At 31.8% G+C, this 13,203-nt stretch overlaps 1 long non-coding RNA gene and 1 pseudogene across 2 annotated transcripts; one reads left to right on the top strand and one right to left on the bottom strand.

Moving 5' to 3' along the window:
- Nucleotides 1–2,978: 2,978 nt before the first annotated feature.
- On the bottom strand, nucleotides 2,979–8,790 carry LOC146750834 (uncharacterized). The gene is made up of 2 exons (XR_014926756.1): nucleotides 8,687–8,790; nucleotides 2,979–4,302 (listed from the first exon to the last, which is right to left on the bottom strand). It is a non-coding gene; the product is annotated as an uncharacterized LOC146750834 (long non-coding RNA).
- A 299-nt stretch (nucleotides 8,791–9,089) lies between these two features.
- Nucleotides 9,090–10,160, top strand: LOC100373940 (methylglutaconyl-CoA hydratase, mitochondrial pseudogene; annotated as a pseudogene). Its single transcript, XR_013422799.2, has one exon. The product of XR_013422799.2 is annotated as a methylglutaconyl-CoA hydratase, mitochondrial pseudogene (transcript).
- Nucleotides 10,161–13,203: the final 3,043 nt, after the last annotated feature.

A 13,203-nucleotide genomic window follows, 5' to 3' on the forward strand; every position in this document is an offset into this window, starting at 1 on the left:
TATTACACATCGATAGAACGCAGTTTTCATTTTCTATCGAAATAATAATATAGTAATTGCCAGAAGCATCTCACAATACGCATTCTTAACATTGAAAGCAATGTTCACGTGATCCCCGACAGATGGAAACATAATACAAATCTAACAAATTTCACAATTGTAACGTGGGCATATTACAATTTTGTGCAATGCAAAAAACATAACTCCTACATTTACTACCAGACAATTAATCTCATCTAAAGCAAACCTGTAGCGTAAAATTATCTAAAATGTTCGTTAGAATATTTCAATGATTATTATTATAATACACATTTTAATTTAATTTTAATTTAGATAAAACATATAATATCAATGCGCTTTACATAAACTAGTTATGAAATACATTATTCAGAAAAATAAGATTACATTAAAACCAGATAAAAACACACTATATGGTAAAGATAACATTTTTAGTTGAGAAAAGCAGACAAATTAGGTGCAAGGCAAAAGGATCTGGGAAGTGCGTTAGAGCTATGGTGCAGCAACCGAAAATGCCCTCTTTCCGTAATACTCTTGTTTATAACGGGGTTCAAATAACCGTATAGTGGATGAAGAACGAGTTTGTCTAACTGGAAATGAAATAGTAATGAAGGCGGATAGATAAGGTGGAGCTATAAAATGATGCGTGACAACCACCAATATTATACATGATTTGTTCGTACACGAACATAATTGATGCAATATTTTCATCATGACAACGAGCTCAACAAACTTTATCTTCATGTAGTTCGGTGACTATACATTTTTGATTAACAATACCAACTAAAAAAAAAACAAATCTGGTCATAAGTGTTAAGAATAAAGTATCTGAAAGTATATATAGCTTTGGTAAATAGTTTACAGTAAGAGGAATAATACATAGATTAACAAATATACCCAAAAACTAGTGTACGTGATCGCATACTATAATTTATCCTTGATTTTAACGAGCTAATCAATTTAGTTTAAGGTAGAAGCCTACTCATGATTTCAATTACACAGAATTTATTTATTTTCCAATAAATTGTACTTTCGAGCAATATAAAGGATATTGACTGAAAAAGTTGGGGCCACCAGCTTAATTTTCGAGGAAATTATGATTGTATTATTTTTATGGATAGTGGCCATCTTGTCAAAATTCTAGTGCCTTTACCTGAGGTTCCTAAGACAGAGATATGTCATATTTTATACTGTAGGCTGTAAACGATGAAATACTTTTTGGTGTTCTCAATTATTTCTAAAATCTGGGTTTTAAAAAGTGGCAAAAATACAATAATTCTTTAACATTGTGCTCTATGTAATTTCTCAAAATACGTCACTGTTTCACACGAAAGAATGCTTATTTCCCGGTTCCATGCGATTTATGACCAACTTTCTCAACAATTTTTACATTAAGTCGATTTTATATGTAGCAGATGATTTATAACAGTTTTATATTATTCATTTGTCAATGATGCATCTGTATATGTGATGTACACGACCGTGTAGTTTCTTTGAGGCAGAAACTTACTCACATTTTTGTAGAGCAGGTATTAAATTGCATAACAATGTTGATTTGTGTATTAATGCAATAGGAGTTACCACAAAACGACTGATGATGTATTTTAACAATTTATGAATTCACTTTGATTTGTCATAGACAAAAAGTGAATCTTATCTTTTTTTGTAAACCATATTTTTGGAATAGTTCTTGACAACGATCAAGATACATTATATTTTCACCAGCCAACACTGTACATCGTCCCCTAGCATGGCTTCGTTGACCCATTTTCACGAATAGACGGTGACAGTTGTCTGAAACTATTTGTAAAGGCGTTCTCCGACACTGACAAAATGGCGGGCATGTTTATGTTAATAGCCCTGAGCGAACAATCCAAGACATTCGCTGCCAACTCAACGAGCTCCAATACTGACTGGACGAACCAACACCTTTCAGTACACATGCAGTAGTGGGGGTATATGTTCAGAGGTATTTCACATTAAAAAAATAGTTGCATTATACCGTTCATAATGTAAAATGAAGCAGGGCATAAATGGTATTTTGTTGTTAACTACAAAATGATGAGCCACCTTAAAATCATCGACCCCCAACATAAACTTCTACAATTTATAACACACATACTCCGAAGCACACACCTTCTTTCATAATCCTGGTTAACCTTTTCAATGCAAAATGTTATAATGTAGGTGTGTTTGAAGACTGGATTTTAGGTTTCCACAGCTGTTAGAGGGGAAGTCATGGCAAACAACATAATGCTTCTAGAAAAAAGAACTCCACAATGTAGGAGAAAGCAATTTACAGTTTCATTATATCACTTTTCAGTCTCTTGATATTAAACTTTTAATCAGTATTATGTAGTCCACCATCTTGATTCTCCAGCAAAGAGTTGTGGGTAAAGTGTGACATCATATTCACTGTTGTGAAAATTGAGAGATACTGAGTCAAATTAGTTTAAATTTTGGTGTGCACATTACTCATGTATATAAATATAATAATGGAAATACACAAAAAAACTGTATAACCTACTTGGATCAATGAATTGTAAACAATAAACACAAAAATGAATATTTTCAGTTAGTTGTCATGACAACATGTATTTTATATGCGTGTTCGTCACCGGTACATGTAAGCTACCAGGCTATAAACTATAAGCCAATTTGAAGTTCAACTTTTTTATCAATTTCTCACAACAGTGGATATGATGTCATAATTTATGCATAATCCTTTGCGGTGGACCACTTAAATTAATGAAAAGTTAAATATCTAGAAAATGAAAAATTATAAAAAAAACGCAACTAGCATTATTTTGTTAGCATAGACATCTCCTATTAAATGGAATTTTTTCATGTTTATGCCGGAAGAGCATGCAGAGAAACAAAGAATTTATCATTTTACCCGGTCTCTGGATTAACACACTGTTTTATGTGCCTTCTTCAGTGTAATCAAACACATTCACACCTTTTGTGTTCCTAATTTGTTCTTTATTTGTACTCCAACCCATATAAAGTATGACAATTCATAAAATATAAAACAACATGTATAATACAATCAACTCCAAAAATGTAACCACTTCAAAAGCAGGATTATTTAACTCAAAGAACCAACGTCAAACTTACAAAATATCATGAAGTTAGGGCTGACTATTTGTCCATTAGTCCAAATGATGAGTGTTGAATTTAAATAAAAACAGTGTAAAATCTGTTATCACAGAGTAATGTAAATCAGTATTTAATGTGCACATCTTATCAGAACAGAATGACCATCACACATAACACATTAGAAGATATCACTTAAAAACTACAAAAACAAATGAGTTGTATAAAATTCCAAAATAGTACAAAAAAAAGATATTAGAAGCACATTATCAATACGACATATAAACCAAATATTTTATTTATTTATTGTATACTGAATCATTATTTAGCCAATTTTTTTGATAAAAAATTTGCTTGTCAAATTTTGGTAGAAATTATGATTTATACTATATATATTGAGTTACTGAACTGTGCAATTCACAATTCTTGGAGAGTATAATATTATGGTTTATTTCATATCAGTAGTTGCTTTCTTTTTAATCTAAGTAGCATCTTTAAAGACATACTGTAATACTTTATTGACATATTAAATATAGAGTACACAATGGAGTTCTTATCATTAGTAGTATGGCATCTGATATATTTTGTTTTGGCTAGGGACTAATTGCTTAATAAAAGAATAACAGTCAACTCAAATTTGGTCTGTTGATTCCAATAATAGGAACAAGCAGCCTGTCGGCTGAGATAGCTCTGCTGTTGACAATGCACATTTCAATTAAAGAACTGAAGATATCATTAGAAAATGGAAAATATGTATAGTATTAAAGCAATCGATTCGGACTTGCTTTTTTCTACAAGAATTCAAAAATATCACTTTACCAAAAATTACAAAAATATTCATCAAAATTGGAGAATCAAAGTTATCAGCATGAAATGAACAAATATGACAGCAGTCCACATGTAGTACCTATATGTATAATATCAAAGCAATCAGACATGCAGTTTTTAACAAGAAGTCACAAAAACATGGCAAAATGGAAATGGCAAAAAAATACTTCAAAGAAAAAAATCATAGAATTCCTTATACAAAAAAAAATTGAAATACAGAAGTAAAAAAAAGTATATTATATTATATATTATTTACAAAAAATGTGCCCTCTATTCAAGGCACTTTATGAAGTTGAATCTTTTTGTTTGCAGATAGTCTGTAAATTCTTCTGCCTTCTTTTTGTAATTTGTAGAGAAATACTGAAATAAAAAAAAAGGTTTATTCAGTTTTGAATATTAGTATACATATGTTATAGCGTGCAGTTAATATTGTGGTATTGCAGAGGGTACATATGTTTAAACAAAAGTCTATAATTTTTTATCTATAATTTTTTTATCTCTTCCAGGAACAGCATCCGCATTGCAACCAAGACAGTTCACACTTTGATGTGGATACAATGTATCTAACCATGTTGATTGCACCTAGGAGGTGTTACCACTGTGACACTAAGTGAAATTTGTTTTGTCTGAGGAGACTTATTGTCGATTAACCTAGATTAAAACATACTAAGAATATTTGTAATAGCCATTTATATGGTTAATTATCACATAATTCCAAGAACCTTATATTTGGTACAATATATGGTACCTTAAGAACCTTGATATTAAAATATGAAATAGGACAGTAATATTATTAATATTATAGATTGTATATGGAACTATTAAATTTATATGTGGGTTTACAAAACTAAAATATGTTTTAAATTGAATTAATAAGCATAGAATTCCAAGAACCTTATATTTGGTACAATAAATGGTACCTCAAGAACCTTGATATTAAAATATGAAATATGACAGTAATATTATTAATATTTTAGAATGCATATGGAACTATTAAATTGATATGTAGGTTTACAAAACAAAAATATTATTTAAATTGAATTAATGAGAACAGAATTCCAAGAACCTTATATTTGGGACAATATATGGCACCTTAAGAACCTTGGTATTAAAATATGAAATATGACAGTAATATTATTAATATTATAGATTGTGTATATGGAACTATTAAATTGATATGTGGGGTTACAAAACTAAAATATTACTTAAATTGAATTAATAAGCATATAATTCCAAGAACCTTATATTTGGTACAATATATGGTACCTTAAGAACCTTCATTTTGAAATATGAAATATGACAGTAATATTATTAATATTATAGATTGTATATGGAACTATTAAATTGATATGTGGGGTTACAAAACTAAAATATTATTTAAATTGAATTAATCAGCATAGAATTCCAAGAACCTTATATTTGGTACAATATATGGTACCTTAAGAACCTTCATTTTGAAATATGATAGTAATATTATTAATATTATAGATTTATATGGAACTATTAAATTGATATGTGGGGTTACAAAACAAAAATATTATTTAAATTGAATTAATGAGCACAGAATTCCAAGAACCTTATATTTGGTATAATATATGGTACCTTAAGAACCTTGATATTAAAATATGAAATATGACAGTAATATTATTAATATTATAGATTGTGTATATGGATTTATTAAATTGATATGTGGGGTTACAAAACTAAAATATTACTTAAATTGAATTAATAAGCATATAATTCCAAGAACCTTATATTTGGTATAATATATGGTACCTTAAGAACCTTGATATTAAAATATGAAATATGACAGTAATATTATTAATATTATAGATTGTAGATGGAACTATTATATTGATATGTGGGGTTAAAAAACTAAAATATTATTTAAATTGAATTAATAAGCATAGAATTCCAAGAACCTTATATTTGGTACAATATATGGTACCTTAAGAACCTTCATTTTGAAATATGATAGTAATATTATTAAAATTATAGATTTATATGGAACTATTAAATTGATATGTGGGGTTACAAAACAAAAATATTATTTAAATTGAATTAATGAGCACATAATCCCAAGAACCTTATATTTGGTACAATATATGGTACCTTAAGAACCTTCATATTAAAATATGAAATATGACAGTAATGTTATTAATATTATAGATTGTATATGGAACTATTAAATTTATATGTGGGTTTACAAAACTAAAATATGTTTTAAATTGAATTAATAAGCATAGAATTCCAAGAACCTTATATTTGGTACAATATATGGTACCTTAAGAACCTTCATTTTGAAATATGAAATATGACAGTAATATTATTAATATTATAGATTTATATGGAACTATTAAATTGATATGTGGGGTTAAAAAACTAAAATATTATTTAAATTGAATTAATAAGCATAGAATTCCAAGAACCTTATATTTGGTACAATATATGGTATCTTAAGAACCTTGATATTAAAGTATGAAATATGACAGTAATATTATTAATATTATAGATTGTAGATGGAACTATTATATTGATATGTGGGGTTAAAAAACTAAAATATTATTTAAATTGAATTAATAAGCATAGAATTCCAAGAACCTTATATTTGGTACAATATATGGTACCTTAAGAACCTTCATTTTGAAATATGATAGTAATATTATTAATATTATAGATTGTAGATGGAACTATTATATTGATATGTGGGGTTACAAAACTAAAATATTATTTAAATTGAATTAATAAGCATAGAATTCCAAGAACCTTATATTTGGTACAATATATGGTACCTTAAGAACCTTCATTTTGAAATATGAAATATGACAGTAATATTATTAATATTATAGATTTATATGGAACTATTAAATTGATATGTGGGGTTAAAAAACTAAAATATTATTTAAATTGAATTAATAAGCATATAATTCCAAGAACCTTATATTTGGTACAATATATGGTATCTTAAGAACCTTGATATTAAAGTATGAAATATGACAGTAATATTATTAATATTATAGATTGTAGATGAAACTATTATATTGATATGTGGGGTTAAAAAACTAAAATATTATTTAAATTGAATTAATAAGCATAGAATTCCAAGAACCTTATATTTGGTACAATATATGGTACCTTAAGAACCTTCATTTTGAAATATGATAGTAATATTATTAATATTATAGATTGTAGATGGAACTATTATATTGATATGTGGGGTTACAAAACAAAAATATTATTTAAATTGAATTAATAAGCATAGAATTCCAAGAACCTTATATTTGGTACAATATATGGTACTTTAAGAACCTTGATATTAAAATATGAAATATGACAGTAATATTATTAATATTATAGATTGTATATGGAACTATTAATTTGATATGTGGGGTTACAAAACTAAAATATGTTTTAAATTGAATTAATAAGCATAGAATTCCAAGAACCTTATATTTGGTACAATATATGGTACCTTAAGAACCTTCATTTTGAAATATGATAGTAATATTATTAATATTATAGATTGTAGATGGAACTATTATATTGATATGTGGGGTTACAAAACAAAAATATTATTTAAATTGAATTAATGAGCACAGAATTCCAAGAACCTTATATTTGTGACAATATATGGCACCTTAAGAACCTTGGTATTAAAATATGAAATATGACAATAATATTATTGATATTATAGATTTTATATGGAACTATTAAATTGATATGTGGGGTTACAAAACTAAAATATTATTTAAATTGAATTAATAAGCATAGAATTCCAAGAACCTTATATTTGGTACAATATATGGTACCTTAAGAACCTTCATTTTGAAATATGAAATATGACAGTAATATTATTAATATTATAGATTGTATATGGAACTATTAAATTGATATGTGGGGTTACAAAACAAAAATATTATTTAAATTGAATTAATGAGCACAGAATTCCAAGAACCTTATATTTGGGACAATATATGGTACCTTAAGAACCTTGATATTAAAATATGAAATATGACAGTAATATTATTGATATTATAGATTGTATATGAAACTATTAATTTGATATGTGGGGTTACAAAACTAAAATATTATTTAAATTGAATTAATGAGCACAGAATTCCAAGAACCTTATATTTGGGACAATATATGGTACCTTAAGAACCTTGATATTAAAATATGAAATATGACAGTAATATTATTGATATTATAGATTGTATATGAAACTATTAATTTGATATGTGGGGTTACAAAACTAAAATATTATTTAAATTGAATTAATGAGCACAGAATTCCAAGAACCTTATATTTGGGACAATATATGGTAACTTAAGAACCTTGGTATTAAAATATGAAATATGACAGTAATATTATTAATATTATAGATTGTATATGGAACTATTAAATTGATATGTGGGGTTACAAAACTAAAATATGATTTAAATTGAATTAATAAGCATAGAATTCCAAGAACCTTATATTTGATACAATATATGGTACTTTAAGAACCTTGATATTAAAATATGAAATTAGAGAATAATATTATTAATATTATAGATTGTATATAGATCTACGGAGTTGATATATGATCTTATGAGTAAATATGAATCAATACCAGGCTTTTGATCGCGGAAACATAGAACCTTGATGCGTCAAGAACCTTTTGAAGAAAAAACACCAAAGGGCAGTCAGTGACCTTTAGTTGGCAATCATATAAAGAGATATTTCTCTAATGAACGTGATTTACCTGATGGATTTAGTCAGATATTCATCAAAACCTAAATAGCGATGGTAAAAATCACATTACATTGCACTATTTTCATTCTCGCTACGATTCTGGTACGAAAACAGTGAAGTGAGCATGCGTGAGGTGAATTTTGAGCGTGCTAGGCAGCCAGTTCGTAGTGTCAGCCAATCAGAGCGAGGTTCTTATATGCGGTTCTTACCCGTATTCCGGTAAAAATTATACCTCAGAATAGTCGAAATGCAATGTTATGCCCAATCACGAAACACAAAAACCACATTTCAAACAGCTTAAATTATTATTTATCTTATTTCAGTGACATTGTTTGCGATTGTCGTGAATTCAGGCACGTTTTCAACTTCGCTGTGTTGAGGGGCCTGATGCTAACCTCTGACCTTTTGCAAAATGGCAGCCACTGTATCGAATATGTGGCGTGTGGTACGATTCTCACGAAATGTCGCTTCTTTACATGCTAACATACGACGTCGCACAATCTCAAGAACATCCATCCAATCGGCCAGGTTCATAAGCACTGAAGAACGACAGCAGGAAAGCGATTTGGTCGTCAGTTATGTGGAGGCCGGTGAGGACACTGGAGAGGACTTGGGCCAAATTATTGTGCTTGCTATAAACAGACCGACGGTGAGAAACGCATTGGGCAAAAACATCGTCGGTTTGTTCATCGATGCGATAAACAGCGCTAAATTTGACAAACGAGTAAGAACTTTAATATTAAGGAGTGCTGTGCCCGGTATTTTCTGTGCCGGTGCTGATCTGAAGGAAAGAGTAAAGATGGCACCGAACGAAGTTGCTCCTTTTGTAGCAAAAGCGAGAGGCATCATGTCGGAGCTGGAAAACCTACCGATGCCTGTCATCGCTGCTCTCGACGGAGGAGCATACGGCGGTGGTCTTGAGATGGCTTTAGCGTGTGATATCCGAATAGCATCGACTACCGCCAAAATGGGCCTCACCGAAACAAAATTGGCGATCATTCCTGGGGCCGGTGGTACTCAGCGTCTACCACGAATTATCGGCAAAGGTCGGGCCAAAGAAATGATATTTACTGGGCGAGTGATTGACGGGGAACAAGCGGAGGGGATTGGACTAGTTAACTACGCAGTGAAACAAAATGAAGAAGGGACTGCTGCATACGAACGGGCTTTGGAAATGGCTAAAGAGATTTGCAGCAACGGGCCTATTGGTGTAAAGATGACCAAAGTGGCGATCAACAAAGGTTCCGAGGTTGATCTTCAATCAGGTCTAGCCATCGAGGAAATGTGCTATGCCCAAACTATTCCAACTAAAGACCGCCTTATTGCATTGAAAGCTTTTGCCGATAAGAAACGACCAATTTTTATCGGTGAATAAATTAATTGTGACATCACAAACTTTACCTTTAATAATAAATCACTATTTTCGTATTATATGTGTTTACTATTATCACCAAACATTTACAAATAAAAGTAGCAAAACAATAGTTTATGAGTCCTTTATTGTTGAGAAACAGGGAGAGGAGAAAGATGGGGCTGAGCACGTTAAAGGGCACATAAACCAATAATCGGCCTGTAATATTTGTATTGCATGCCTTTCAATCGATGTACCTGGAATGTACTTTATAAAGCATTCACTGATAACTGTTGGTTACAATGTAATGACATCAAGCTACCCTGAATAACGCTTAATTATAGACAACAAATGAACTTTTATTTTTATTTGTAATATACTGTCTATAACGCCTATGGTGCACGTGACATTGAGTGGTATAAATGATGTAATGTCCCTATAACTTTATTTCACGGTTTACTAAAAAAGAATAGTAACCATGTTTATTTGATCCTTCTTGTGTCTCGACTGATGCCGTTCGGCTGTTGAGGGCGCTACTACGCCTACATGTCGGGCTATCCAGACTAAAGACGCACACTGTACATTTAGTGTATATGAATCTTCGCAATTAAGCAGTCTGATTGGCCAAGAACTCTAGGCAGGTTTATAATTACATTAAAAAAAATACTTAATATTGTCAGTTTGTATTACCCAATTTGCATATTACTCGTCGAATCCACATTTTTTGAGAAGTAATCCACGACGGACGCTCTCCACTCAATTGGCCACTCTCCACGCAAGATGGCGCTTCTTCATTAGCTTGCCTGCGCTGAGAACTCTGGGATGGAGAGTGGGACGCTGCATAGTCCAAAATAGCTTTATGCATGAATGCGAACATTTTGAAAGGAGGAGATGGGGTGATGAAAGCATTAGTGAAAAAGAAGATAACGCTAGATAGACTTAAAAGACGGCAGTCGTCGCGCCGCGTCCTGTTCGACGTATACAACGCGTGTAAAATACTTTGTTTATTTACATGAAATTCGGACACGCGCTGCGCGACGACCACCGCGCTTTATTATTTGAACAAACTTTGATGTGCCGCCAAAAGATATCCCAAATTCACCATTTCTGTCTGAAAAGGGGTATGTTATTTTACCCTGTCTGTCTGAAAAGGGGTATCCTTTTTCATTATTTCTGTCTAAAAAGGGGTCCATATTTTCCAAAGACTGTCTCTTGAGCTTGAGTGGTCCAACAATCAGGAGAATGAAGCTGATTTTTTTTTGTTCTGTAACTTCATTTCGATCGTCAAAGTCCATCTCCGGGAGCATGAGCGGATTTAGAGGGGCCGCGGCCCCCCTATTTTTAACAACCAACAGGGCTTCGCGCCATTGGCGCTCGCGAACTTGGCCTTCGGCCAACTTATCTGCCCCCCTATTCGAGAATCCTAGATCTGCCCCTGGGGAGTCCACTGGCACCTGCTTTTCCCTTGGTACCATTTATGTTTACTGTCTGGAAAGGGGTGTCAAATATTCACAGTTTGTCTGAAAAAGGGTAGGCAATTTGAGTTTATTTCTGTCTGATAAGGGGTAAGGGTTTCAAACAACCAGCTACACACCCGTCAGTGTTTTTTGCAAGTACCCCCCTCCCGTGATAAAGTAATCCCCCCCCCAATGCGCTTTTGAAAAATGCACTTCATGGTCGACATTGTGATACAACAATAAGTCAAGGTTATCTGCTCTGAAGCTCTGCATAAATTATATTTTTGTTTCTTTTTATACACGCTATCGTGAGGGCCCGGATTCGTCTTTTCACCGCAATACTACGGACAGTCAGTGTGTGGGCGCCAGTGCGTGTACACATTTGTACGACGGAGGCGTTAAATTGCTGGTCGCTGGTTGCTTGTCGCTGGTCGCTGCTTGCTGGTCGACAGTTGAAAATATCTATGATCTAAATTCTACTGTAAAGTCACTATCAGTTCAATATCATAATAATAATGGTAACTTTATCCTAAAAGAAAAATCGTTTGCTTAAATTGTGAAAGGTCAAGGGTCACGATGTTCGACTAGACTGCGCCACCAACGTTCTTGTCGCAGTTCGCGCGCTTGCCTACTGATGGGACTGTAGAAAACAGCAGCTACGAAAATGTCGAAATTTGGGTATGTAAATATAAATTTTATATCAATAACGAAATGTACGTTTGTTGAGAGTGTGGCCATAAAAGTTTAAAACTACTTCCAAGAAATGAATTTGAACTATTAAGTTTACAAAAAACATGACACAGACGGTAGAGATGCCTCAGCCACATGTCTATTTTACTTTTGTATAATTATTGGACATTGCACAAACATTATTATTGTGTATGTTCCAAATCCTAGTATTTACCATAAAAAAAGGCCTAGTATAATCTGACTACTGCATCACACTGAGAATCGATAAACCATTTTATTTTTAGGGGGAATAAGCAACAAATGGAGTTTGGAGTTTCCTGAAGATTTTCGGGCGTATGGGGCTCAAAATCTGACATTTTTTGGGATGATTTTTTTAGATGGGGGGGGGGGGGGGCAGAAGCAGAACCATCTAAATATGCCTCAATCCTACAGAACCTGGACATTTTTAAAGTAAGGCCGTGCAAAATACGTTATTTGGTTAGCATCTTTGACTTCTTAATTTTTAGGGGAGGACGAGAGTTTTTTTTTATTTACTGATTAAGGAGCTAGAAATCTAAATCTATGTGCAGTGAGCTTTTATACAGTGAATCCAAATCATCAGTACATGAAACATATAATCAAATCTGTCGTGTTTCAAATCGAATTTGTTATATTTTGGTATTTCGATAGCTGGCACAGTGGTTGAAAATCGGTTACAGCTGATTTATGCAAAATAAAAATAAATGCCATTTAGCTAACATGGTTCCCCATCAGGAATCAACAGATCCAGCCCAAAGACTGAGGACATGCCATATGAACCCAACTTTTTGTTTGTTTTCTGGTATATATTTTTTTCATACACAGGTACATGTAATGTTTTTTTTCCCACAAAAATAAGTCTTACCATTACAAAAACCTGTAATACTCACAGCACTTCATGTCAAAAGTAGAAAACCAAACTACAAACTAAATTTTCACACATTTTTAATTTTGTGCCAAGAGCTTCAGGGGTTTTTCTAGAAATAAAACTGCAAGAGGGAGCACTGCAAT

This window comes from Saccoglossus kowalevskii, chromosome 1 (genome assembly GCF_978046115.1).
Source record: "Saccoglossus kowalevskii chromosome 1, keSacKowa6.1, whole genome shotgun sequence".
NCBI lineage: Eukaryota > Metazoa > Hemichordata > Enteropneusta > Harrimaniidae > Saccoglossus > Saccoglossus kowalevskii.